General features: G+C 43.3%; 2 long non-coding RNA genes across 3 annotated transcripts; one reads left to right on the top strand and one right to left on the bottom strand.

Annotated features, from left to right (window-relative positions):
* Nucleotides 1-191: 191 nt before the first annotated feature.
* On the bottom strand, nucleotides 192-2,934 carry LOC139792874 (uncharacterized). The gene is made up of 3 exons (XR_011724423.1): nucleotides 2,193-2,934; nucleotides 1,227-1,518; nucleotides 192-339 (listed from the first exon to the last, which is right to left on the bottom strand). It is a non-coding gene; the product is annotated as an uncharacterized lncRNA (long non-coding RNA).
* LOC139792873 (uncharacterized) lies at nucleotides 566-26,619 on the top strand. Of its 2 annotated transcripts, XR_011724422.1 has the most exons (4): nucleotides 566-876; nucleotides 16,021-16,160; nucleotides 22,921-23,162; nucleotides 26,416-26,619. It is a non-coding gene; the product is annotated as an uncharacterized lncRNA (long non-coding RNA). The 2 variants fall into 2 exon arrangements; XR_011724421.1 differs by lacking the exon at nucleotides 26,416-26,619 and having other exon boundaries at nucleotides 22,921-24,076.
* Nucleotides 26,620-27,519: the final 900 nt, after the last annotated feature.

The following is a 27,519-nucleotide window of genomic DNA, read 5'->3' as shown; positions in this document are numbered from 1 at the left end:
TTGTTCTAATGACTTTGGTCCTCGGATGACTTCTTTTTTACCCACATGCCCTTTGGATTTAAACTACATTAACCAGCAGTGTTACTTGCCTGCATATTACTCAGCTGTTATGTGTTTTAACTAAGGAATAGCACAGCTGAGTTCACACATTTGTTAAGCGATTTATGAAATTACAGAAAGATTTGTTCAGATAACCTTAATGGATTTTATTAATACAGTACTAATAATTCAGTGCTTTGAGAGAAAGAAAGCAGACAGCTCCTTCAGGCATCTTCAACGTAATTTCTCTTGGGTTGTAGGACAGAGTGCAGCAACCCACATACTCTTCTCCAGCCTCATCTGGAAGAGAGAAATGGAAGCATGGTTAGACATGTGTGTAACCCTTGGAAACTCATGCCCAGATTTCAGTGTGGCTGTGCTGGCAATGGCTTTCCCATCAGCCTAGATATAGGTAAAGTGTCAGTCAAGGCATATCTACTTATGCCTCTCTCTCTTCCTTAAATCTCTGCAACATTTTGGTTAGAAACTCGCCAGACAGTTATAACTTAATTTTTTTTTAATTGCAGGGTTACCATTTCCTGATTAACAACCTTTCATCAGCAAAGAGAAGCTCACGTCCATCTGACATCACTGTCTTGGATCAGAACACCCTCACCCAGCCTTGTTTCTCAAAGGCAAGGTCAGCATGACAACGATGAATGCTTTGCTTTCAGAAGTCTTGTACTGGGTTCCCCTCCCTATCTGGTTCCATTCTCCTGGCTCATACTGGTCACCTGGTCATCTGGATCATCTCACCATTTATCAAACGTCATCTTGTCCTCTGATAAACACATTTCAAAATGAGCATGTGTGAAGATATCCAGCTCTGACACTGAGGTAAGCCCTAGTTTTCCCACCTGGGGTTACAAATAAAAGCTCTGCAATGCAGTAGGTTTAATGAGCACAACAATAAGGATAAAAATATCCTTATTAGTATAAAAATAAGGATAAAAATATCCTTAAAGCACAAATATTCCAGGGCAACCAGATATACAGTCAGGTTTTGGTCCTGACCTCACATGGCCTGGAAGGCCATCATTAGGAAGGCTCCATATTAAAAACAAACTCTCTTAGCTGAATGATCAGAGAGTACTCATCTTTTGTACTCTATAAAAGTAGTTTTATAATATGGGGAAAACCTCTGCAAACTATAAACAAGATCAAAATGCAACCTCATTACCAGTTACCTTGGAAAGTGCTGTGCAGCACAGAGCTCTTCAGGAAAGAGTTTCTGAGGAGAAGGAATGAAGCAGCCAAAATATTCTCTTCTAGGCTCATAGCCCACTGCTTCCTGTCAGTCACTAGATAAATCCTTCCTCAGGATGATTTCCTTTGCCAAAAGGAGCACAGTGCTGTTGTCTGAGATATGAAGTTTCAAAAATGCAGGTTTCTGTTTGTTGGCTCAAGCAGTAGTTGGGCTTTTGTCCCTTCACTTGAGTTACCACGTCTGGTTGCTGGCTCATGGGTGGAAATCAGGTGCTAGAGGAGAGTGAAATTCGATTTGACACTGTAATTAATTCTGTAGGAATAAAAACTCTTGCAGGAATATGACAGTACCTTTCATCTGTGAACAGTGATGCTAGGCTCCAGAAAGACAAAATACATAATATTTACTCAAATGTGAGGCAGTGGATTAACTTCCAAGCTGCTGTAAGCAGCTGGAAATCTCTGTCCTTCACAGAGAAAAGACGCAGCCTTTGTGAGCATGCCTAGGTCCTGCTGAATTCCTTCAAGACCTGTGAAACAGCAGCCAAAGGACAAATTTGCACCAATTGTTTGCTTGGGTTTTTTATGTCCTGTCTCCAAATAATGTGATAATTTTTTCACCAATAAGCCTACACAAACACAGTAGAAATAGCATTCTCATGATGTGCTGAAGGACAGAGACAAGAGGTCAGCTTGCAGCAGGCTTGAAAAATGGAAAGTGCTGGATGGGCACGTCATGGGAAAAGTTGTGGTCTGAAGAGACAGGATCATGGGGAAAGAAGAAAAAGAGATCCTAGAAGTGACATGTGTGCAAATTCTAGCTTTTTACTCATAAATTGATCTGTGCTGGACAACAGGCAGAAAGGGGTTGCAGTGTCAACCTTGCTCAAACTTTAGGTGAGCTGTCCTTATACAGTGAGTGAAGAAAGGGAAATTCAACACTGTACCTGTTCACAGGCAGATTGTAGGATGCAGGTCTTCAGTTGGTCTTCTAACCATAAGCAAGTTTCCATCCCCAGTGAAAAAGGGCTCATTCAGGGGCTTGAAACAGGGACAACACCAGGGAGAGTCCCTTTTCTGCCCCAGCCCTCAACTTCCCAAACTCTGCGGCCAGAGTCTGAAAGCAGAGGAGATCCTGTCAGCAGATTAATGTGGCTGTGATATGTGACACCCACTGAGGACAGTGGTCATGGTGCTTCCACTGCTCTCCTCATGAAGTTCTTTAAGGGTGGAATGCTCATTGCAGATTAAAAAAAAATAAACAGTAGTAGTGGTTATCTCAGTCACCCACTCTGTGGTGGATTGCTTGTGATGATGTCCCATCACTCCATTCCTCAGCTTCACCATGCTTTTTAAGGTAACTTTGCTTTTAAAAAGCTAAAAATAGATTTCCTTTAATCTAGTTTTTTTGTCAACAGTGTAATGTAATCCATGGGTGACTATATTAGCTTTGACATGAAAAACTGATGGCTGCAGTGCCTTTCTCAAGAAAAAGGATAATGTAGACATTTATCACTGTAAAGTTACTAATATACTAATGTTTTTTATTTAAAACTGTGATATTTCAAGCACCTCACATGAAAACAGCAGGGAAATAGTGTAGTAAGGAAGCTGCTCAGCATCAGGAATTGCATGAATTGCTGGAATATCTCCTCTGACTTCAGTGACATCAATGCTAACAACAGCTAAAATTTAGGCATGTGCAACCTAATTGATTTTCCAGGAGCTAGAAATTGGTGGAATTCTTAAGATTTGAGAAAAGACAGTGGACAAAAAAAAAAAAAAAAAAAAAAAAAGGACGCCATCGTGTAATGAAGATGTGCTGATTATCCAAGGTTATTTTTTTGTCAGCTGCATATAGACTATTGTCTTTTCAACTCAAAAGGTGGAGTCATTAAATTTCACTTTGCAACATTTTTCATTTCCACTTCACTTTTTTAATTTGTCTCACCTGTAACTATTATGTACCACTGTCATTGCTTGGACACTTCTTTGCATCCCTCCTGTTCTATGGATTTAGTCTTGACTTCTCAAGTGCTCCCCATAAAAGTGGAAGCTCAGTATGGATGGATACAGATAACCCACCCATTCAACTTCATTTCCTCAATATCTTATTGCCTGTTTTCCCTAGTACTTCAAGATAAGGACAAGCCTGTTTTAGTCTATTTTGTCTTAACACAGTCCTGTCCTCATACCCCTGACCTCCTCTGTGGACCAGTCTTACTCCTGTCTATATACACTGCTTTGATGTTTCCTTTCAAGGCTGTCCCTTGCTCTGTGCAGGGTTCCAGCAGGGGTTGGGTCTTTACCACTGAAACACAACATTGTATGGTCTAACACTCAGTGAAACCACCCTCCTCTGATCGTGGGCCATGGCTCATCATTTGCTTTTGAAAGATCACAGCTGGCCTTTGTCTTTCTGGAAGGCTGTGTAATATCCTTCCTCTTGAGCTTGTTATAGTACATGATGCCTTCACAGTTTGGAAAAGAGTTTTTGAACTCAAAGCTGCCATGCTTTCTGTGCCTCTGCAGCTCACTGGTGACAAAGCCCATCAACTCATCCACTGCCAGAGAGCCATGCCTGAGAGCACCTGCTGAGGACTGGAGCTAGGGTCCCCTTTTCTTGTAATATCACCTATGGTAAGAAGGGTCTTTGGTTAAGACTTTGCTTTAGTGAGGAAGGGATTGTAAGGAACAGCAGACATTGGTGATTGGCCTTGATGTGACCTTATGAAAAGGCCACCTAGAAGATGGATGTACAATTACTGGGGCCATTAATGCCTGGCAAGGAAGCTCAGGTTTCCCAAAGGCATGCTCTGGTCATATGTTAGTAGAGTTGTATTTAGCACTCAGAAAGTATAGGGTTTTTTTGAGGAAAAATTAAAAAAAAACAAACATTGGCGTATTTTCCCATGAAGTGCTTCTACTCTGCACAGAGTGCCTCCTTTTCATTAGGTGAACCTGGTAACCCCTCTTAACCAAACCGTTTTAGTGTCAGCATGGAGTGAGAACAAAATAGCCAGTGTTATATTTTAGTCAGAAGACTCCACGAGCTGCTGCCAGCACATGGACCTACTTCCAGTCTGTCTCATTCTGATTGAAAGTTGCCACCCAGTCCTTTCTCCTGGAGTCAGATTGTACCCTACCCCTGCATCCTTGTTTTTGTTGAACAGGAGAAATAAATTCTCTCCAGAGACCTTGTCTTTGTGTTCTGTCTCACCTTTCCTTTCACAGGATAACTTCAGATTGTCCCATGCTCTCCTCCTTTTCTGAGCTATTTATACACATCTGTTGATACTCATGTGTCCACTGCTCCATCCATCCCATGTTCGTTTTAATTAGGACATCCAGCACAGCTTGAGTTCCTTTAATCTAATAATATTTAATCCTTCTCTTCATTCCTTTTTCTCAGAACCTCATTTCTTGCTGTATTAAGTTCATTCCTCTTGTTGTTTCTTCAGCTGTTAACAAAATGAAGTATAATGAGCATCTATCAAGATCCATTTTCCATTTACCCATGAAACTGTTATGATCACTTTTGATTAAATTACAGATGGGCCTGAATGGAGATGAGAAATAATTAAAGTGAAAAAAACCTCACCTCGAGGCTTGTTTAAAATTTAATCTGAGTCCAAATCTGTATTTCTGTAACTTCACCCCATGTATACATTCTGTTTTTTTTATAATCAACAAATATTTTTGGTATTAGGAATTCACAGACCATTTGTCTTACATTACCTGTAGTGTTAGGATAAAGACGAAATACCTAAATCTCAATTTACCTCCCTAGAACTCAAAGATTATTCATCTATAAGCAGTCAATTGTGCTGATTACAGTGATCACTAACCCAGCCATATCCTCATCTTACTTGTTCTGTTTTAGAACTGAAAATTATTGCATCAGCCTCACCTCTGCATCATGTTCTCTCTCTCTCTGTCTCTCCCTCCTTTTTTGCTGCTGATTCACGTTTATTTTGAACTGAAAATGAATCATCATAAATTATCTATGAAATACAGCTATTAAACATAAGGCACAGGCCTTATTGAAACAACAACCTGGTTGAACACAGAATGCTACTCCTCTGCATTAGTGTACCCAAACCAAAGAGATTAATCATAACCCCATGACTGATAGATTTGTACTGTCCTCCTAGTGCTCATTTTTCTTCTATTTTCCCCACCCCAGATGCAACCAAATCCATCCAGTACATCCCAGACAGATCATCATCTTTAAAGGATGACTTTCCTGCAGCACTTAGTGACAAGTGAAGTCATTTCCTTGCAGATATGCATCTGAGAGGTGGAGGGACAAGAGGGATTGGACCAAGTGCTCCAAACTGCATAGATTTCTCTTTATGTCAGACATCATAAGTGTGTGGTACATTCACTGGCTGCCAACTTTAGTGCCAGTATTGATCCGTTTTTAAAATTCCATATTAAATTTCCCTTTCAAAGGCATAATGGGGAACTGACTGCCGATTCTGAAAGGGCAAGGCTTCATTTTCCTGTACTGTCTGCCTTGTAGCATCCATGTAATACCATTACAAATTCCCCTACTCTAAACTCTGCACAAGAAGGACCTAGACATCTGTTTAACTCTTCCTTCTTTTGCTCCTCATTTTCAGATCAAAAAATGTGCCTTTTCCATTATTTGATCTGCAGCTCAAGGTATATACCAGATCACTGGAAGCCAGAAATCCACAGTTTTAGCATTCCCATTTTCCTGCATGCTTCTGGCTGCCCAAACTGCTAACTGTGAATCATGTTGAGCTGTCCAGGTTCACAGGTAAACTTTGCTTCTAGCTTTCATCACTGAGACTCTGCAAACTCTCTTTGCTTGAAGAGCTAAGCTATAAGAAGTCTGATCTCTGTTATGTCCTCAAAGTGAAGCATCTGTTTTTCTCTCCCATGTAGCTTTATAGTTCCTTAAGAAACCCATATTCCTCTCTATTTTTCCTGTTATTATACTTCACTCTTTGTTGATTGTTCCCTAAAACTTGTCTAACTGTGATGTCAAGAGCACTGGGTAGTAAGGAGTGTGCCCCAGCGATGCTGAACACTGTCAATTGAACCACTTCATCTGTGGCTGCAGGTTCATGGAGGTTATCCCTGTCTTCCTGGTGGAGGGAAGTTCATCTGGCTGATGATACTTGTGAGGTGGCTTAGTGGATGCACTTGACAGGTAATAGAATCATAGATTTTTTCAGGGTTGGAAGGGAACTTTAAGATCATGTAGTTCCAACCCCCCTGCCATGGGCAGGGACACCTCCCATTAGATCAGGTTGCTCACAGCCCTGTCCAGCCTGGCCTTAAAAACCTCCAGGGATGGGGCTTCCACCACCTCTCTGGGAAACCTGTGCCAGTGTCTCACCAGCCTCATGGTGAAGAACTTCTTCCTGACATCCAATCTGAATCTACCCTCCTCTCGTTTGTATCCATTCCCCCCAGCCCTATCACTACTTGACATCCTGAGAAGTCTCTCTCCAGCTTTCCTGTAGCCCCCCTTCAGATACTGGAAGGCTACAATAAGGTCTCTTTAGAGCCTTCTCCTCTCCATACTGAGCAACCCCAACTCTCTCAGTCTGTCTCCATAGGAGAGGTGCTCCAGCCCTCTGATCATCCTTGTGGCCCTGCTCTGGACACACTCCAGCACATCCATGTCCCTCCTAAGAAAGGGGCTCCAGAACTGGATGCAGGACTCCAGGTGGGGTCTCACGAGACCAGAGCAGAGGGGGAGAATCCCCTCCGTTGACCTGCTGGCCACGCTTCTCTTGATGCAGCCAAGGATCCAGTTAAGCTTTCTGGGCTGCAAGTGTACACTGATGGTTCATGCTGAACTTCACCAGCACCCCCAGGTCCTTTTCCTCAGGGCTGCTCTCAAGCCAGTCACTGCCCAGCCTATATCAGTTCTGGGATTGCCTCGACTGAGATGCAGGACCTTGCACTTGGCCGTGTTGAACTTCATGAAGTTGGCATGGGCCCACCTCTCCAGCCTGTGAAGGTCCCTCTGGATGCCATCCCTTCCCTCCAGTGTGTCAGCCACACCACACAGCTTGGGGTCATCAGCAAACTTGCTGAGGGTTCACTCAATGCCACCGTCCATGTCGCCAAAGATGTTAAACAAGACTGATCCTAATACTGATCCTTGAGGGACTCCACTTGTCCCTGGCCTCCACTTGGAGATGGACCCATTGACAACCACTCTTTGGGTGCAGCCATTGAGCCAGTTCTTAATCCACTGAGTGGTCCACTCATCATACCCATATTTTACCAGCTTGGAGACCAGGATGTTGTGTGGGACAGTGTTGAAAGCTTTGCTCAGGTCCAGGTAAATGATATTGGTTGCTCTTCCCTTGTCTGTTGATGTTGTGACCTCTTCATAGAAGGCCACAAGTTTTTTCTGGCAAAGATTTGCCCTTGGTGAAGCTGTGCTGGTTATACCAAATCACTTCTTCGTTACTGTTCTGCTCCAGCAGTGCCTCCAGGAGGATCTGCTCCATGATCTTACCGGGCACAGAGGTGAGACTGACTGGCCTATGGTTCCCTGCATCCTCCTTCTTTCCTTTTTGAAAATGGGGGTTATGTTATCTTTTTTCCAGTCAGTGGGGACTTCATCAATCTGTCATGACTTTAGGAATATACTAGACAGAGGTTTAGCAACCACACCTGCCAGTTCCCTCAGTACCCATGGGTGTATCCCATCGGGTCCCATGGACTTGTACACTTTCAGGTTCTTCAGATGGTCACAAAAAATGGGCAGTTCTTCCTTCCTTCCAACCCCTGCCACTGTCTTCTGTACCTTTGGGAGTGTGACTGGAGTCCTTGCCAGTGAAGACTGATGTAAAGAAGTCATTGAGAACCTCAGCCTTCTCCATGTCACTACTACAATACCTGAATAGATTGATAGGTTTGGATGCTGCAGTTCATTCCCAAAGAGCCTGATCACTGTAGGCTGTGGCAAAAACTTTCAGGGGATGCTGCATCCTGGGGGAGAGGAGCAAATCTTGTGAGCTACTAAAGCCAAAGTACCGGATGGAGGTCTGAGCTCTGCTTCAGTGTTGGTGGCACAACTCTGTCCAGTTTCATACATAAAACACGAGTCTCTCACTTAACTCCCCCAGTACATGAAGTGCAAGAGAGACCATCCACACAAATGGAGAAGGGAAGGTTGCCCAAAACCTTGCCACAGGAACTGCATTGCCCTTTGTCTGCTCCAGCATGCAGGGAAGATATGTGCAGGCAACCTGGCTGTACCTGTGTAAAATGTGACTGCCCGGCGTTGGCAGCACGAAGCAGCTTCTGCTTGTGGGCTGTGGGAGCAGCACTGCAGCTGTCTGGGCAGGCAGCCCCGTTCTCTGCCCTTCAGGAGGAGAAGAGGTTTCCAAAGCTGGCTGCCTGAGCTGGTGCCTGTCCCAGCATCTCTCTGTAGCCGTGCTCCTCATGGTGCTGGGGAGGGAAGAGTGAAGGGGAGGCACCAGCTCTGCTGGTGAGGAATGCAGTTGCTCTGCTGCCGGGGAATGCAGGTTCCTGGGTCTTTCATTTCTCATCAGGCACAGATTATTTCTGCCTTTAGCTTTAATGAAGAAACAATGTCAAGAGACGGTGCCAAACCCAATCTAGCATCATCACTTTATAGCTGTGGGCAAAACCATCTATTCTGCCATTCTGGTATTTAACTAAGCAAGGTCCTTTCAGAATGACTGCGGTGTGACAAGTGTGGCAAGTTCACCATTTAAAATGAAAATCAGCGCTTCCCAGCAGTGAGGTGAATCATTAAACATTTTGTTGCATGAGCCCACACCACTTTTCTAAAAAAAGGTGTTGAGATGTTCAGCCAAATGAGCAATTCAATTGGCTTAACTTTCCTGACCGCTTTCTAATTTGGTTTTAATGAAGAAATAATTAAAAGGTAATGTCACTAGAGCAGAACATTGTCACAAGATAATGGTCTCCTGCTGCTGCATAAATGTTAAATGTAGTAAACAGAGAAGGAAAGCTGGAATGTTTCTTTTCAAAGCAGGAGGCATTGATCCTGGGACACTCTTGTGTTTTGATACCTTTATTTCAATTTTGTCAGGAGAATGAGGCGCAGCCGATTCAATCTATTTTGGCCTGCTCCTGCTTTGCAGGAGTGGGAGGAAAACTCTCAAGGTGGCTTTGCTGCAGTGGGAATGTGTTGCTGCTAATGGCAGCTCATGGGTTAGACTTGCAATTGCTCACTTTAACCTGGTTGTCCGATGGCATTCGTGCTGCCATGGGGAATCCAGCAATTGAGAGCCTCAGTCAATCGGTGCTACAGAATAACTTACCCATGATAGTACTCTTTATCAAAGTCAATGTCCTTTCAGACACCAGACTTTTGATTTTTTGACTGGCTGGAGCTTAGGAAGTTGGTCTTTTCTGGTGAATAACATTTGCCCTCCAGCATTGCAATAGCAGAAATAAGAACTTTCTGTTCCAGCCCATGTCGCTCACCTCCACTGCAATTCAGACTACAAAATTATTTCCAGTCTAAACTTCAGATCCCATTTTTCTTTTAAGGTTTGCAAAACTTCTTTGGGGAGACATTTTCTTCCCAGAAATTTAAGCCAAGTAATAGCATTAACAGTTTTTTGCATTATGAAGGCTGACAAGATACACTGTCTCCTAAAGCTAAGACTGTTTTTTCAAGCAGAAAACTGCAGGAAATAACTGCAAATGAGACTTATGCTAAAATACAGATAAATCTTGGAAGTTGAAACTTCCTGTGAAATTTGTACTTGTGGAAGAGAACTCTCTTTGTTCTGTCAGAAATATTTGGTGTTTTGAATTTGCAAGCTAATGGCTATTTAGAGTACATAGAGTAAATCTTAAATCTTCCAGGTTGCCTGAGGAATAATACCTCTTATATAGTGCTCTTCATCAAGAGCTCTCAAAGCATTTAAAGCTGATCATAGTGAGGGCTAGCCAGATATGGGTTCATTAAAAAAATATCCAGGGTTTTTCTTTTTTTGCAGTAGAAGCAAATCCAGGCTTTCAAAAATGCTAATAAAAAATGAAAGACCATTCGTATACCTTATGTTAAACCCATCCAAGCTGAGAGGGATTTGCCTTCAAGCCCAGAGTAGACCTGGCATTTAAACATGCCCTAGCTTCTGTGTTGCTTGCAGTCATTTTGCTCTTGCCTCAGGTGACGCTCACACTGATGAGGACAGCTCTGTAGATCTGTGGCCAAACAGCTGGCTGGAAGATGGAAAATGCCCTTCTGAATCCCTCTTTTGGCTCATGTAGGTTTGATCTGGGTGTGTCATCTTCAAGAGGATAAGCTGCCCCTTCATCTGTCACAGTGACATTGTGGAGGGTAGATGCTCTTCACCTGCTTCTTCATTGTGAATTATAACGCTCACCAGCTCCCTGTTGCCTTGCATGGAACACTATGCACTTGTTTTCCATTTTCTCCTTCACTGCTGAGGGAGAGCACTCTCTCTGATGAAATGGGACATCTCCCTCTGGACCAGAGAAACTTGCCTACCACACAGAAATTGTTATGACAGATACATTCATAGGAAAGCCTTGTTTTGTCATATCACCATTTTACAGCCAGAAGAAATTATTTTACCAACCAGTCAACCCCCAAGTCAGCATCTTAGCATCATCTTCTCAGACAGGAGAGACAAGACATCATAAGTTAATGTGAAACCAGTGGCAGAGCTGGGCGTAAGACATGAGCACTCATGTCGTGTGCTTTCAGCACATTGCCTTACCCTTGACTGTAAAGAGAAAATGCAAAACTAAAAGCAGTGAACATTTACAGAGGTAATGCTGTGCATCTGTAAGACTAAATGAATATAAGTGTCATGGGGCTGCATTTACATCAGGGTCATTCACTCGCTCAGAATTTAGTTTACATTGTGTGGGGCTATTTTGCATCTCTGCAGGCCCCTTGCACCCTTCATCAAAAGAAGCTGGAAAAATGACACGTGTTTGTGTAAAGTTATACTCACACAGCCAAAGCAAATGTTAGAAAGTGAAGGGACCCAAAGTAATAGGATGGCTTTGTCCTCAGCTGTCTCCTGCTGTCTCCCCACATTGAGCCACTCCTCCACCAGCTCAGTTCAAAAGCTGCCAAGGAAAGCAGGAATCTTCTGGAAGACCACCTATTTCCTTCCAAGAAAACACCTCATGCAGCTTGCCTACAGTCTCAGGAGCTGAAGGATATACTACAGGACTTTCCTATGCTTTCTGGGGCATGATGCTTTGGATATTATACTACTGGGTGAGGGAGCCCCTGTTCTCCACAACATGGCCTCTGATAACACTCCAGAAGTCACAAGGGGCCAATGCTCTGGGCCAGTCCCTTTGAAGAGGACACATGCACTCTTGCCCAGTTGGGTGCTCCTTGTCCAGATGAGAGAGGAGGACAGTGGATCCAGAGGGAGAAATCTCTATCCAAGGGACAGTGTGAAGAGTGGTAAGGACAGTGTAATGCAAAGGGCACTTGAGGTTCCTCTCCCACTTTTTTCAGGCCCTTGTAGAGAGGCAGCTGTGTTGTACCAGAGGGCAGCTGCAATGCCTCTGGTGCTGTGGGCATCCCAAGATATCCATCAGCTCAGAGAGGTGAGAGAATGGCAAGGGCAGCTGCCTGGGCCACCCTCAGTCACCCTGTCAAACCTCAGAGAGAGGAGCAGCCCTGCAGCAACAGCCTTAGCACAAGCAGCAAGTGGCAATCTCTGCCTGGTCCCTAAAGCAAAGGGCTGCCACTGAAATAGGTTTGTGAGGCTGTCTTCTAGTAAGTAATGCTGGGGAAGGAAGAGCAAGGAGCAATACATTTAAATGAATAGGAAACTCTCAAATCTTCCCCTCCTCCTCTTAGGAGCATTTCACTTCCCAGTGAACAGCACTGTAAATTTCACCTATTAGTAGAAGTAAAGATGCTTTATGGTTGTCCAGACTGAGCTATGATTACTTAAAAACTAACAAATCATTCCCTTGCTCATCTCCCACTGGCCCTTTAGCCATGTTATGCCCAGCACACTTTCCCTTTAAAGATAACCAGAGTAGGAGGGAACATCTGTCACCAGCCCTTAATGAATTAATTTGGAGCCGTCCTATAATTTCCTTTTGCTTGGCTGTTAGGAAACAAGGAAAAAAAGCAGAACAGAAATCCTCTGCCAAGAAGCAGGCTGAGCTCTGCTCCTGAGCATCCTGCTCGTGCTGTCAGTAGTGGGACTGCTCCACAGAAAGCTGAAACAGCTGCTTCCTCAGTAAGGTGTGAGGAGGTGCTGGAGGAAGGGATGGGGAGTCAACAGAAGCCTCACCACGGAGGGTTTTTTGATGAAAGAAACTATGCAATGCTGCATGTTGTGATGGAAGGGACGTGGTGGAGTATTTCCAGCAAGAGATGGTGCATTTATACCAAATCAGTATGCATGTTGTTTTCTCTGTTGGAATATTGTCGTTGTCCTTTATTACATTAAAGGGGAACATCTTTATCTCATGGTGATTTGGGTGGGATGTGACATTGCCTAATGTAAAAGGGGCCTGTAATATCAAGGAGACAACCGTGAAATAACACATTACACACTGAATTGAACAGCAGGCTCATTTACATTCCTTTAATTTGGAAATATGAACATTCAGAAACCCTCTTCTCCACTTGCATTTCCTTATATGGGAAACGTGTAAATTACATTTATGATAATTTAGTATTTAGCTGGTACAAGCATTGCAAATTCCAGAAGCAAATGTTTCAAAATAGACAGGAACTGTGCCAGCTTCCTTTGAAAATGTGTGTGGTAAGAGCCACTTGTGTGGATGGCTCCAAAAGCAGTGTCTCCAGCTTCTGGACCTGCACTTGTAATGCTTGTAAAGCAGATGGGCCATTTGGGGTGAGGCTTGTAGGGCTGGAGTTTCTGTCCCAGTCATGCTGCAGGCTTATTGCATGTGGCAGATGGATTTAATTAATAAACTGGGTATATCACCTCTTCTGTTGTTTGTAGAGTCATTTTTTGCAGCCTATGAGATGCTAGAATCGTAGATGAAGATGCCAGCAAAGGACCTTTTAGACCAGCCATGCTAGAATAATGCTGGGAAGCCTTTTCTGTGGTGATCCCACTGCTACATTTTCCAGTCTTGCCTTGGAAACCTTCTGCTGATAGTGACTCATGCTCAGTTGCTCACCAGACAGCTTATTCTATTGCCTATGTAATAGCCCTTATTATTAAGTCATTTCTCTTGTATCTAAATGGGATTGTTCCACTTTTAATTCAAGACCCTTTTAGCATCTCTGCTGCAGGGCAAGTCCATCCTAATGGCACACAAATAAATATTAGCACTTATCCTGGTGCTCGCTGGGGTTCCCTCCTGCCCTGTGAATTGCTTTCCATCACACTCGTAACCTGCAGCCCCCTTCACTATTCCCCCTGCCTGCCCTTTAATTCCTCTGCCACTTCTCAGTGTCCTTTTTAGAAAGTGAGGCTTAAAAATGCATGCTGGGCTCTGGCTCCAGCCTTACCCAGCCTGCATAATGCTGGGCTCCTCACTCCCTTTTTGTCACACGACAGATCCTTCCTTTTATACCCTGGGATAGTGATTACTCCCCTTGCAATGTGAGCACTTACACTCTCCATTACCTGCTACAACCCCAAGGCCTTTTCCTCTATTAATGTTCTCTAAATATCTGTGTTGATTGTTGATATTTCTCTCCAGGTGCATTAGTGTCACATTCATCAATATTAAATAAATTCTATTTTGTCAACATCTTCCCATGACTCAGAACCTGCCAGATAATTTTGCAATGGGGATTTAGTATCCCTTTTCACCTATCAATTTTATATTTTATTGCTCTGAGTGCTAGCAAGGTTAAACACAACATTGCCTCATATAGATCAAATGTTCAGAATACAGAGGGGAACAATAAAAAAAAAAACAAACTTGGACAAATAATTGAAAGTTGAAAGTAGGATTTTTTTTTAGAAAAGCAAGGAAAATACATGCTTTCTCATAAAACATAAAGCTTATATTTAAAATTTCCCCCCTTTCCCAGGCTTGAATAAAAAGAGAGAAAGTAAAGGAACCAATTCTTTTTTTTTAAAAAAAAAAAAAAAAAAAATTGGACATTTTTTTCAGACCTCAACTTTTATGTGAGAATTTTCATCTGAGCTATACAGCCTTTGGGGGCGAAGGTGTTCTGAGCAACTCTGACAAAGGCTGTGAGAAGGCAACACCTACCTTTTTTCCTGCCTGTTTCACAGAAAGGACAGTACAGAAATCATTGCTTTGAATAATAGTTCATCCCCTTTCAGGAGAGCTCTGAAACATTTCCCTGAAGTTAATCAGGAGCAGTGGCTCAATGGGGGCTTCCATGTGTCTTTGCTGTGCAGAGCAGGGATTGAAGCAAGAACAGGCTGCAAAGACTCAGTCAGCAGCAGTCCCTTGAGCAAAATTTTATTTTAAAAAACCTAACACCCTGAACAGCAATAACAAAAAAAAAACAAAAACAAAAGCCCCCAAGGACATCCATAAACCAGAAATATGGATGCACTTATTTATTGACACTGTCAATAGCCTTTGATATATTTATGCATCATTTGTTACAGAAACTGTCACAGATCAAAGAGAAATGGCATGCTGGGGAGCATCTCATCTATAGTAAGAAAACCACAACTAAATAGTGGCCTAACTAAATGAAGAAAGACTTCATTACTCAGATACTCAAGCCAATGGGCTGAGCTCAGAGGAGCAAACAAGGATCTCATGCCCATTCTTCAGCCATATTCACTTTACAAATCATCTCTCAGACACCAGGCACTGGAGCCCTGTCAAAAAAAGGTACCTGCTGGTGCATGAAGGTGCAAGGACCTCTGTGCACGTGTTGTCCATCAGGGTCTGCTGATGCTTCTGAAATGGCACCAGGCTATTTCTGTTGTTTGGCACTATAATGATCTTAACTTTTTTAATGGAGATCTTTTTTTAAGGAGATCCCAATATAAAACCATGTGACGATCCCTGTGGAGGACTGACTCCCAGATGCCATTACCAGCTTGTGACAAATGTTTTAAAGTTTTGTTAACCTTCTTAGTAAGACAGGCTTATATCTGTGTTGCTCATACTCGGTGGATTTAAGGAATATTGGTTTAGGTTATTCCTGAGGCGAAGATGAGTTCAAGAGGGAAGCCCAAACAGGCCTTGACTACGTGAGATTTGCTCTGACAGATTAATTTTCAGTAATTGCATCTGCACAACTGATTTAGGGCTCCTCAGCAGGCAGTAGTGGAAGCTGATTTCTTTGAAAGTAAATACCCAACAGCCAGGACTGTAACAGATGTTATGGATGGGACCAGCAATTCACTTAACTGTGTCTCAAACCCCCTCTTTTTATACATTTCTCCTCAATATTCTCCTGGGCAAACACTAGCCCTGTTAAATTTGTAGTTCTCATTTAATTCCCTGACATGTTCTTATTTTTTAAAACTTTATTTTCAGCTATTGAAGTTCAAGAAATTGCTTTTGGCCTCAAGCTTTGGTTTCTAGAGAGGTGACAAGAGACTCTCCTCTTTGTAACTTAAATGGAATGCTTTCTGCTTTGGTGTGAACAGCTCTGAGGGGGGTTTTCACACTGGTCCATGCTTCCAATGGTTGCAAACCTTTTCCTGCTTGGCCAGTGAAAGGCCCAGCAAAAGGCTCAGACCAAGTCCTCGTGATAAACAATTAACTTTCTTCCAGATAGAAGACTTGAGTTTAGGTACAGTTAACCCTAGGGTTTAATTTATCTCTCTCTTCAAAACCATTACCCAGCAAGCAGCTAATTGCAGCCTGGATAAAGTGCCAAGTTCTCCTGGCCAAAGAAAACAGAGAAAGCAAGCAGGACCTGTTCCAAAAGGAATCACCCTGGGACAGCCCATGATGGGAGCAGAAGTGCCTCTTATCTGCAGCAGGTCAGACTGTGATGGGGGGGTGTGGGCAGCAGGTGGGACTCGTGACACAACCCCCTGCCATCAGGGTCTGCAAGCTGTCACCTGGCTCTTAGTTACATGGGACTTCTCCCCAGGTTTGGAAACTTCCCAATTTGTCTTTGGAAGGCTGAGGGGAGGCATTATTGGTCTCTACAACCAGCTGAACGGAGGCTGTAATGAGGTGGGGTTTGGTCTCTTCTCCCAGGTGTTAGAAACAGAGGAAGTCATAGACTCATAGAATCATAGAATTGGCTGGGTTGGAAGGGACCTCAGAGATCATCAAGTCCAACCCTTGATCCACTACCGCTGCAGTTACCAGACCATGGCACTGAGTGCCACATCCAGGCTCTTTTTAAATATCTCCAGGGACGGAGAATCCACCACTTCCCCACTGGCAGCCCATTCCAGTGTTTGATCACCTCAGTAAAGGTGATCTTTCTCAGTAAAGAAATTCTTTCTAATGTCCAACCTAAACCTCCCCTGTTTGCTGAGAGTTGCCTGGGAAAAGAGACCAACCCCCCCCTGGCTATACCCTCCTTTCAGGGAGTTGTAGAGAGTGATGAGGTCTCCTCTGAGCCTCTTCTTCTCCAGGCTGAACACCCCCAGCTCCCTCAGCCTCTCCTCATAGGATCTGTGCTCGAGTCCCTTCACCAGCCTAGTTGCCCTCCTTTGGACCTGCTCCAGGACCTCGATATCCTTCCTGAACTGAGGGGCCCAGAACTGGACACAGGACTCGAGGTGTGGCCTCACCAGCGCTGAATACAGGGGCAGAATCACTTCCTTGGGCCTGCTGGCCACGCTGTTCCTGATACAGGCCAGGATGCCATTGGCCTTCTTGGCCACCTGGGCACACTGCTGGCTCATGTTCAGCTTCCTGTCAATCCAGACTCCCAGGTCCCTTTCTGCCTGGCTGCTCTCCAACCACTCTGTGCCCAGCCTGGAGCTCCCCATGGGGTTGTTGTGGCCAAAGTGCAGGACCCGGCACTTGGCCGTGTTGAACCTCATCCCGTTGGAATCAGCCCAACTCTCCAGTCTGTCCAGGTCCCTCTGCAGAGCCCTCCTGCCTTCCAGCTGATCCACACTTCCCCCCAGCTTAGTGTCATCTGCAAACTTGCTGATGATGGACTCAATCCCCTCATCTAAATCATCAATAAAGTTATTAAACAGAACTGGGCCCAACACTGATCCCTGGGGGACACCACAGGTGAGCGGCCACCAACTGAATGCAGCACCATTCAGCACCACTCTCTGGGCCCGGCCCTCCAGCCAGTTCCTAACCCAGTGCAGAGTGCCCCTGTCCAAGCTGTGGGCTGACAGCTTTTTCAGGAGAATGCTGTGGGAGACGGTGTCAAAGGCCTTGCTGAAGTCCAGGTAGACCACATCCACAGCCTTCCCTTCATCCAGCAGGCGGGTCACCTGATCATAAAAGGAGATCAGGTTGGTCAGACAGGATATTAGGGAAAGTATCCTTACCAAAAGAGTTGTCACGCACTGGAACCAGGCTGCCCAGGAAAGTGGTCAAGTCACTGTGACTGAAAGTATTTAAAAGATGTGTAATTTGGTGATGAGTGAGGGCTTCATGGAGGGCTTGGCAGTGTTAGGTCAGTGGGACTTGATGGTCTTAAAGGTCTTTTCCAGCCAAAACTATTCCGTGATCAGAGCTGTGGGTTCAGGCAGCAGGGCCCAGGGCTGGGGACAGTCCTGGCAGCAGTCACCCAGTGGGCACTGGTTCATCTTCTTCAGAAATTGGCCTGGGGTCCTACAGCCTGTGGCATCACTCAGGTTAAAAGGTAAGTGCTGCAGATTGAATCTCTCTGCAGTGGGATGTAGATGCACATGTAGATGCCATTCACAAATAGTTATTCTTTTCACAGCTTTACATCAGAAATGTTACTGAAATCATTACAAATGATGTCTGCCATAGAATCCTTTTTTCCTTTGCCTAGTCTATAATTACAGCACCGCCAAAAAAAAAAGGTGTATTGGATTTTTCTGTCATGATCTATGTTTAGGGCTTGGCAGGATTCAATTTTAATTTCAACTTCAATGATAACATTTTATTACCTGTGTTCTTTATTTATAGTTATGCAGTGCTTATTTATACTGATGCAAATATTTTTCAACCTGCATCTGGGAAAGTGCTATCATCATAGAGTGAAAGAACAGCATCTTTCCTCTTTTGAATATCTGCTGTGATTTCAGAGAGATGGGGACTACAAATTCATCTCCCATCAAAAAATTTAGCCCTCAATCTAGACAGAAGAGAAATTAAAGATAGGCTTATTGACAGAGCCTGTCCACACTGTTTTCTTGGTATAGTGCACAAGGTAACAAATCGAATTGACTCCCAAGTAATATTCAGTGTGAGTTTGGACATGCTATAAAAATTCTCTTGTTTTCTTTGGAAGGGAGGAAAAATATATTGTCCTCTTCAAAATAGAGCTGAGCTGAGAAAAAACATTGTTTTAAATATTTTGTGCATTTAGATAACCCAAGAAGATCCCATATGGAAGATGAGCAAGTGTTAACAGAAAGATAATTAATCAAGTAATAAGCCTACTGGGAACAAAACCCACAACAGCTTAGAGAAAATAGACAGAAAGTTAACCCATGGCTAGATAAGTGGATGTCAGTGCTGAAGCATTATTTCAGAGAGGAAGCAGCCTGAGACTGTGGACAGCCATGGATCAGACATTTCATCATCCAGCTCTCCAGTACCCCAGGACCTCAGTACCAATCAGCTGACACCCAACCAGTGGAAAAAGTTCCCTTAATCAAAGCTGCTTGCTGGAAAAAGAGAGCATGAGAGTGCCCAGCAAGAGGAAACCTTTGGTTTATCCAGGAGAATAAACTGCAGTGTGATCCATGTGGGTATGGCCACATCAGGTGAGTCCAGTCAAGCTGAAGGATTTCCCTGCACAGGAAAGCAGCAGACAGTGGGCACCTTCTTCATTCCCCCCTCCCAGAATGGCCACCTCCCTCCTGAAGAACCAAGTAGGGACCTCCCTACCCACATGCCCAAAAGTGGGGCTATCCAAAGCATCAGTGCTGGGAATTCCAGTTGTTGATCAGTAATGCTGAAAGCTGAGCAATCTCATGTCAAAATTTGCAGGTGTCAAGGGAAGAGCTTAATTGTAAAAGAATGTATAATGACACAAAATAATTGTTCCCTACATGTAAGAAACATGGGAGTTATTAATTCAGAGCTGCAGAGCTCTGGGAAATGGGAAATAACTACTCCCATCTTAATGATGGTATCTTTTGATAAATAATTTGGCTGAGCAAATAAAAAAAGCCAAGTCTATAACTGTTTTCTCTTGCCACCCTAATGGTCCTAAGTGTTCAGAGGATCTTGCCCCTAAGCATTTTACCCAAAGTATTTGTGGAACAGACCTTAAAAATTATTGATAGTGAGAAAATAACAGATATTAACGAGCACTTTACCCTAGCTAGTGTATCACTGGAGAATTTACAAGTCCTAATGTGCACTTAATTTGAAAAATACCATTTTCATTCTATCCTGAAGAGTATTTAGAACTTAAAGAAAATTACCAGCTAACTAAGTAGGAGATCTAAAGTACAACTGTTAGAGCTGAAATGACCTTTACCTCCCCACACAAAGCCAACCAAATCCATCAATCTCAAAGTTTTTGTTAAACACTTCATTGCCAGGAACTGTTTTCAAGTTCAGATGAAGGGGAAAAAAACCCCAACAATCCTAAATATATCATCAAAAACTCTGTGTAGTAAATGAGACAGATGTTAGATCAGGTTGGGGCCTGTGATTATGCCATGGATGCAGCCATGCAGCTGCATGAGAGAGCAGAATGCTCCAGGACTTCTCTAACAAGATGTTATGCTTTTTCACATGCAATGAACAGCTCTCTATCAAGTCAGAGGAGAAAGCAATCCTCCAAACCCTCCTCAATTTACAGCTTTTGCATGAATGCTTCTTTGATCAGGTTTAGTTCTTGAACAGGATTTTCTGGTCTGCCCTGAAACTTGCTGCATCTCACAGAGGGAGGCAGAAGGTGTGGGCTGGGGGAAGCAGAGAGGATTCATCTGTTTGAGGAGAGGATTCACCCTGTAACAGCTGCTCTTTTAGCATCATGTGCACGGGTGAATAAGTACAGATGTGTGTGAAGTTTTGGAGGAACAAACCATGATTTCTGAATAAGCTAAATCTCTCAGCTTGTACTTTGTGGCTTCTTGACATCAGTTCACCTTTGATGATGCAACATTGGCAGCTACCTTCAGGAAAGCATCTGGCTGCCTTGGTAGGTAAATAAGTAGCAGCTGGGAAAAAAAAATGGAGTTCACATGGGGACAGAGGCATTGAAAGGCTTTCTGAGTGATTGATTTTTGCATGTTCTCAGGGGAGCACAATGGGGAAACAGCTTTTGTGTCAGCTCAGGTTACCCAGAAATTTTTATAATTTGCCATCCAGCCCAGTTGCTAGATTGATTTAACCTGATTCCCACCGCTTAATAACCAGCACAAACAATCTTGGAAGCAAATTATTAAACATTTGAGAAAAACCTGCTTCAAATCCTTGCTGAAGAGATTTGTATCTTAAGTTGCTACACAAAACATTCTCTGTGAATGCTGAGACGGATAAAAGGAGAAAACCAGCAGTGACTGTCAGCTGGGCTGGCAATTGCTGGCTAAGTGGCTACCTGTGCCTTTTTATAGGTGTGTGTCTTGTGCCAGTGGGGTGCTGGGGTACAGTTTTCCTCCTCTGCCCCCTGTATGGCTCAGGTACCCTGAGCTGCTCAGGTGTTGAGTGGGCAGAGGACTCAGCTCCCAGCTTTTCTTCCCTCCATACCCCACAGGTTTGTTTTTTTTTTTGCTCCTGTCCAACCTCCTCCTGCTCATACAAGCACCGGAGCTGTTTTAATTTTGCAAAAGCATTCATGATACTAAGATCTATTTCCAAGCCCCTCTATTCCTTGCACTCCTTGTATCTCTCCTTGCAAGCAGATACAGCCAGCACACAGGTTGCACTTGCTTTGGGGCTGTACCTCTTTCTGCACATGGTGCTGTTCTCCCTCCCTCCCTGACACCTCTGAGTCAAAGGTCCTCTCAAAAGGCTCCATATGGAGGTGAGCTGGTAGTTAATATCCCTTTTCACACAACTCTTCTAGGAACATCTGCACCCAGGGCCAATTCCAAGCACAGCTCTGCCTCTCTGCAGTTAGCTCTCTGCCTGCTGCTCACTCAGCTTTAATCATTAGACCCTGATCTCTTCAAGAAAGATGAATGCATTGATGTTTTGGGGTTTGTTTTTTTTTTTTTTTGGTTTGGTTTTTTGTTTGTTTTTTTTTTTTTTTTAATCCTGTTGTTCATGAATCATTGTCACACAAAAACTGTAATTATTACTTTTCTGGACCTTTGGCTGATTGTCTTAACAGAAGAGAAAAAAGGCAGCAGAAAAAGGGGTACTGAAAATCAGTACCTTGGAAATAAAAATAACCTCTTGCCTCTTGCTATTAGAATGCTTCCCTTTAGGTCAGAGCCCATATGCACACACATGTGCACACATTGCTTCCTCAACTCCACAGTGCCCAGGGTAGTTTGTCTAGTTTTAAATTGGCCAAAGTAGATGAAGGGTGGCAGCAGGTTATTTTTAATCTGTTAATGTGTTATGGGAGACTGTTGCAGCAAAGAAGCAGAGAAGGTGGGGGAAGCAGAGGGAAAATGTAAAATAAGGTTTTTTGAACTAAAGGAGCACATGATGTGAGAATTTCAAAGTTCCTGGTATCAGATCATTACAGTGGAAAAAAGATATTTTTTTTTAACTTTCTTTTTTCCCTGAGAAGACATGTCCCTGTGTAGAACACATGGGTCTTGGCTTGACTGAGTATGTGGTAAAGGTTATAAAGGAGAGCCTCATTACCAGGCTTTTCCAGAAAACTCCAGGCTGGCTACAGGGCTCAGCATAACAAGGAGTGTCACCACTAATACACCCAGGAGCAATGGACTTTGCAGCACCCTGTTAGCCTGCCTGACCCCGGGAGATGGTGTGACCAGACCTGATGGGCAATCAGAAGACATCCACTTCCATGGGCAGCTGTCAGGTCCCAGCTATTTCCACTCCTTTGCCTTCAAAATGTCAATTTATTCCTGTTTCTCATGCTTATTGTGTCTTTTTTTTTTTTCCTCCACCTTATCTAAAACCACCCTCAGCTATTCAAGACAGGTCCAGCTGTGTTTAATTTGTCATGGAGAAAATAATATCAAATGGAGCAGTGCAGGGGAAACAAACAATCCAGGGCAAAAGCCTGCCCCTAATTGATGAAAGGAAAATTAGGGCTGCTTCAAGAAACGATTTCCACAGTGATGGGAACAGAGAAGCTGCCGTGTTGTGAATTGTGGGTGACCCCCTGCAGCTCTTTGGCTTCTGACTTGCCAGAAGCTGGGGAACCCTCTCCATCAGGAGGTGGTGGATGCAGCAGGTGAGTGTGGGACCAAGCTCTCACCAATGGACCCCAGGGCATGGGCTGTATTTGAGGTCAGGCTGAGTCAGGGGTGTGCAAGTACAGTGCTGTACAGTGGGATGGAAATAAACCTTCCTCCCCCCTGGCCCCAGCCCCCCCTGCCAAAAGCATCAGTTGCCATGTTTTGTAGTCTTTCCCCTTCCCCTCGCATTTCTTTTAGGTAAGAAATAAGCTTATGCCTCAGCCTAACTACTGATTGCTCTGACTTCAAACAGACTGACTTTCTTTTATTTTCTCTGTTACAGAATCATCCAGAAGACTTCCAAGCAAGAGTTTTTCCCCTTCCGAAAAAGCTCTGCAGGTGCTGTGCATAATAAGGGCACAGTGGCAATTATCAAGATCACATTCTTCCTTTTTGATGGCAAAGGCTGCTTGCTTCAAAAGTGACTAATGATATGGGGTGTATCTAAAATTCTAATTCCTTGATTGGAGGTGTCTTAAGGAAGGCTTCTTTGCAGGGAAGAAAGCCCACTGCAGGAGTCTCAGGGTGAGGAACCACAGCCTCCCACATTGCCAGCTGCTTTGGAAAACCTTGGTCATGCACGTGTGTGTACAGCAAATTTGTCTGCATGGTTTTTGTTTGCCAGGCAGGCTACAAAAAGCAAACTCAACTTCCTGGCAGCTAACTCATGAACAAATGTTACTCGTAATTTGGTGTAGTACAAAATTAACAGTTTACAAATTATAATGGGCCTTAGAGGAAGAAAAAAAAAAAAAGGCAGCTCAAAGAGCAAAAGAAAAAACAAAAAACCAACAATCAAAAAACCCCAAACAACCCAAACCTAATTCTGGACTGGACGCTTGAAAAAACCAAATTAAACCATTTTCATAGCTGTCCTTTGGGCACACCTTCCCCGAGCTGGATGTTTACCAAGACTCAGTTCCTGCTCTGTTAGAGTTCGGTGCTGACAGCAATCCGGCACTCGGGTAGGGGGAGCTGGCTCCTGCAGCACTTAGCACTGCAGCTGCCTTCAATTCTGTCCTTTAAACCCACACCCTTTTCAAAGCCAGAACGTAGTTACTGCTTTTGGCAATGTTTTGATTACCTGCTATAAGCAAGACTGCAGACTGCATCAGAAGAAAAGGAAGGCAAGGTTGATGGGATTGTTTTCACGCTGCCTTTGTCTGGCTCATCTTTTTCAACAGCTGGAAGGAGCAACGGTGGAAAAAACAGTCATTAAACAGCCTCTCTCATAATGAGTGGCCTTTTTGGTATTGTTATCAGCACCAGCAATCTGGAGAACCCACAGAAGAAGCTGCCTGAAGGTAACAGTCTGAAGATGGTGAGAAATACAGCCATGATATGTAATGCACCAATTGAGCTGAAGATGGATTTGTCTCAAAGCAACGTGACATATTTTTATCTGACCGAATTTATGAAAATAAATTTGATAGCACTTCTTTTCAGGGCAGACAAAAGTTAGCAAGCTCCAAGGAACATACATATTTCAGGAATTTGGAAAAAGTCAAAGAGTCAATCTATAAGTGACACGACTTAACAGATGAAAACAAACTCAAGGGAAAAGAAATAAGTGGAAACAGCAGCGCTGAGGATGAAGTTGGCCACTCTATTGCTTGGCAATATTCCTACTTTTTTTTGCTAAATACCCTTTCAAAGGCATCTGCTTTGTGGGGAAAACAAGAGCTTTCTATTGAAAAGCTATTTAGGTATTGCTGTGTTTGGAGCATTTTCTGATATTCAGTTTTCTAGTGTAGATATTAAAATTTGCCAGGATGGGAAAACATCCTCTATCATTGCTAACAATTTTCAGTAAGAAACCTCTCTTTATGTACCTTCTTCACTGAGAAATCAAAAACTTGCACTTGATGAGGAGCTAGAGAAAAAGACAAACAAGGAGAATGACGAAATTATAAAAGACAAAGAATCCTGATTAATTTTTTTAATCTAGTCTTTGGTGCTTCTTCTTCTTAGCTTCTCATTTGTTGGTTGTTTTTTTTTGGAGGGGGGGAGGTTTTTTTGTGTTTGTTTTTCTTTTTACTTGTCAGGGCTCTTCTTTTAGGCTATCAGCTTTTTGTAGAGGGATTGCTACAGAGTTTTCACATGGGTTAGTATGTTTTGGGCTTGACTGGCAGAGGGTTAAGGGTCACAGCATATGCCAGTCACTGCAGGCAGCCAGCTAGAAGAAAAGGTCATCTGGGCAACCCTTCATGGTAGTAAACAGCAGGGGAGTTCAAAAGAGAAGGCTGAAGTATTTGATGCAAAAAAAGCAAACAGAGCCCTTGTTTGGGAAGAGATTTAGGCCAACAACCAGCCAAAAACCACCACAACCAACACTGCCCCTGCCTGACTGCAGTCAGACCATTCAGTCAAACCCTGGAAAGTGCTGGTACAGAAAGCTGGTAGTTTTCCTACATCCTGTATCTAGCTCCAGCTTACAGTCTTACATGCCATCAACTCTAAGCCAAGACTCCATATCTGCTCAATAAACTTGAGCAGTCCTTCACAGCTTAAACTCAAGTACTTGCTTTATGACTCTACTAGGTCTGGACTGGCAAGGCACTGGTGCCCAGTCGTGTGTTTATGAACAAAGCATGAGGCTCAGATGGGAGTGGAATGGTTTCTAGAGAAAATCAGGACTAATAGAGTAAGGACAGATCTGATGTGACAGTATCAGCATCAGCAAGAGACAGGGTCTGACACCACTAGGGTGACATTTAAAAAATACTCTTATATGGTTTATTTGCAAAGAACAAACATTATGCTCCAAGAGATGAAGAACTCCACCTGCTCTAGAGATGTAGCTATAGCAACCTCCACACGATTACATTGCTAATCTGCAGGTGTTGAAGAGGCATAGATAGATGCTGTTGAGTAATTCAGCTCCAAATAGACACTTTGATCTGCATAACAGCTTGCATTCATGTCCCAAATATGGATCATTTCCAGTTCTGCAATTCTTTCTTGCAAAAGCAAAATTCTCGTTTCTTTAGGTTATAATGGGAGACTTAAAACTTGCCCATGCTATCTAACAAGCTAGACAGCTCCATCACTTTTGGGTGAGGCAGAAGGGAAAAAGGAAACCCTTTCATTGCCAAAAATGCCCTGACAATTTCTGGCATGTTTTATCTGAGTGACTCATCGATGGGAACAAAATCAAACGAGAGAGAGGACTTATTCTACTTTCCTGTGGACATGATGTGATGACGAATCAATTGCATCTTCACATGAAAGATGGTCTGTTCTACTGCAGACACTGACAACAGTCTCTGAACATGTACCAGATCAGACCATGCTTCATTAGCAGCCACAGCACTGTTAAAAACATCAAGCTAATATCTGTCCTCCTTTACTCTCCACAAGATATCATTGAACTTGGTGGGGATGCCTGGAATGGAAGTCAGGGCAGAATATGGCTCATCATCAAACAGCTCCAAAGGAACCTGGACCTTTGATAAGCAAAATCTGCAATTCACTGATTCATTAAAAGGAATGAATTCAACAGCTCCAAGAGAAAAATGACCCTTCATTTTATTTCCCACTAATCTGCTGGAACACTCCTTTAGGAAGGTAGTTCAGTCACATACTCATAATTTCATGAAAGCTGGTTAAGGACATTTGATGAAGCCTCTAAAGTCTATATTGCATTCCCATTTCCTTTTTCTCCTTTTTATCCTTTATTTCTCTGCCAACTGAGCAACACAGCCCCATCTCTCCCCCTGCTTCCCGAAGCAGCCATCATTGCCCTGTTTCCCACCCCTCTTCATTTATTTCTTTGCAGGCTGCCGTGAAATCATCAGATTTATTTATCTGAATTACTTTATTAAAGAATAACAAGTCAAAACAGAAAAGCCATATGAAATATCTCTACTACCCTGGGACCTCTCCTACCACCAAGAGCCACCAGGCTCCTTTCCCTCATGTCATGAGACACTTCAGACTCCTTGTCCCTGGCCCTTGTGGCTTCTTCTTTGTGCCTCCTCTCACTGCACCCCTTACAGGGCTAGGAGACAGCTGGAGGGGGAATTACAGCATCTCTTGGCCACCGAGGGGAAGCAGCACTTCTTCAGTGCCTGTGCCCTGGATGTCCTGCATGCTCCAGCCTCTTGTGTTAAACAGATTGGTCCTGTCTGGTTACCCTCTATCAACCACACCTTCCATCTCAGGGGACTGGTATGAAATCACAAATCCCTTCTCAGTAAGACTGTGTTAATTATTCTCCTATCTTCTAAATCTCTATTAATGAAATCTTCCATCAATTTCTCCATTCGTTTTCTAGGATTGGTATCAAGTAAACTGAACTGTATTTACCTGTGTGGTTTCGTTTGTCTTTGATTTTTACACAATATTGACATTGACCTTTGAGAATTTACCCATTATTTCATGACTTATTACATGTTCACCTAAACAAGCTAAAAATATCCTGCATTGATTCCTGGGAGCCAGTTTTGTGCATCTTCAGATTTCAAAAATGGTTAACCCCCAGTGCAAGTTGTTCAATATTTTCTTAATTAGTAATATATCAGAAAATACAGTATTCCAAACAGGGATCAGACAGAATAGTTGAACAGTGTTGGGTTTTCCTTCATCATTTTTAATGTCTTGTTTGTCTCTCTTTAGTAATGAAAATACAGCATTGATAGTTTTTCTACTATTCACGAGGTTTCAAGAAACCCTTTTTCTTAAACAAAGTCTGACCAGCCATGAACTGTTTTCTGGTGCATTTAGCATCCTTTATCAACTTTCTACACTTCATAAACTCTTATTTATATGGATTTTTATTCCTCCCCCCTTTTTCCCATATGTTGCATATTGCTTTTTAATTCATTATTCCTGACTTCATCCTTCCGCTGAAAGAGAATGGGCTGTTCACCAATATTATTCA

The sequence above is a fragment of the Heliangelus exortis genome, chromosome 2 (genome assembly GCF_036169615.1).
Source record: "Heliangelus exortis chromosome 2, bHelExo1.hap1, whole genome shotgun sequence".
NCBI classification, from domain to species: domain Eukaryota; kingdom Metazoa; phylum Chordata; class Aves; order Apodiformes; family Trochilidae; genus Heliangelus; species Heliangelus exortis.
Note: the sequence above shows the minus strand (reverse complement) of the source record. Positions and strands in the feature narration are given on the sequence as shown.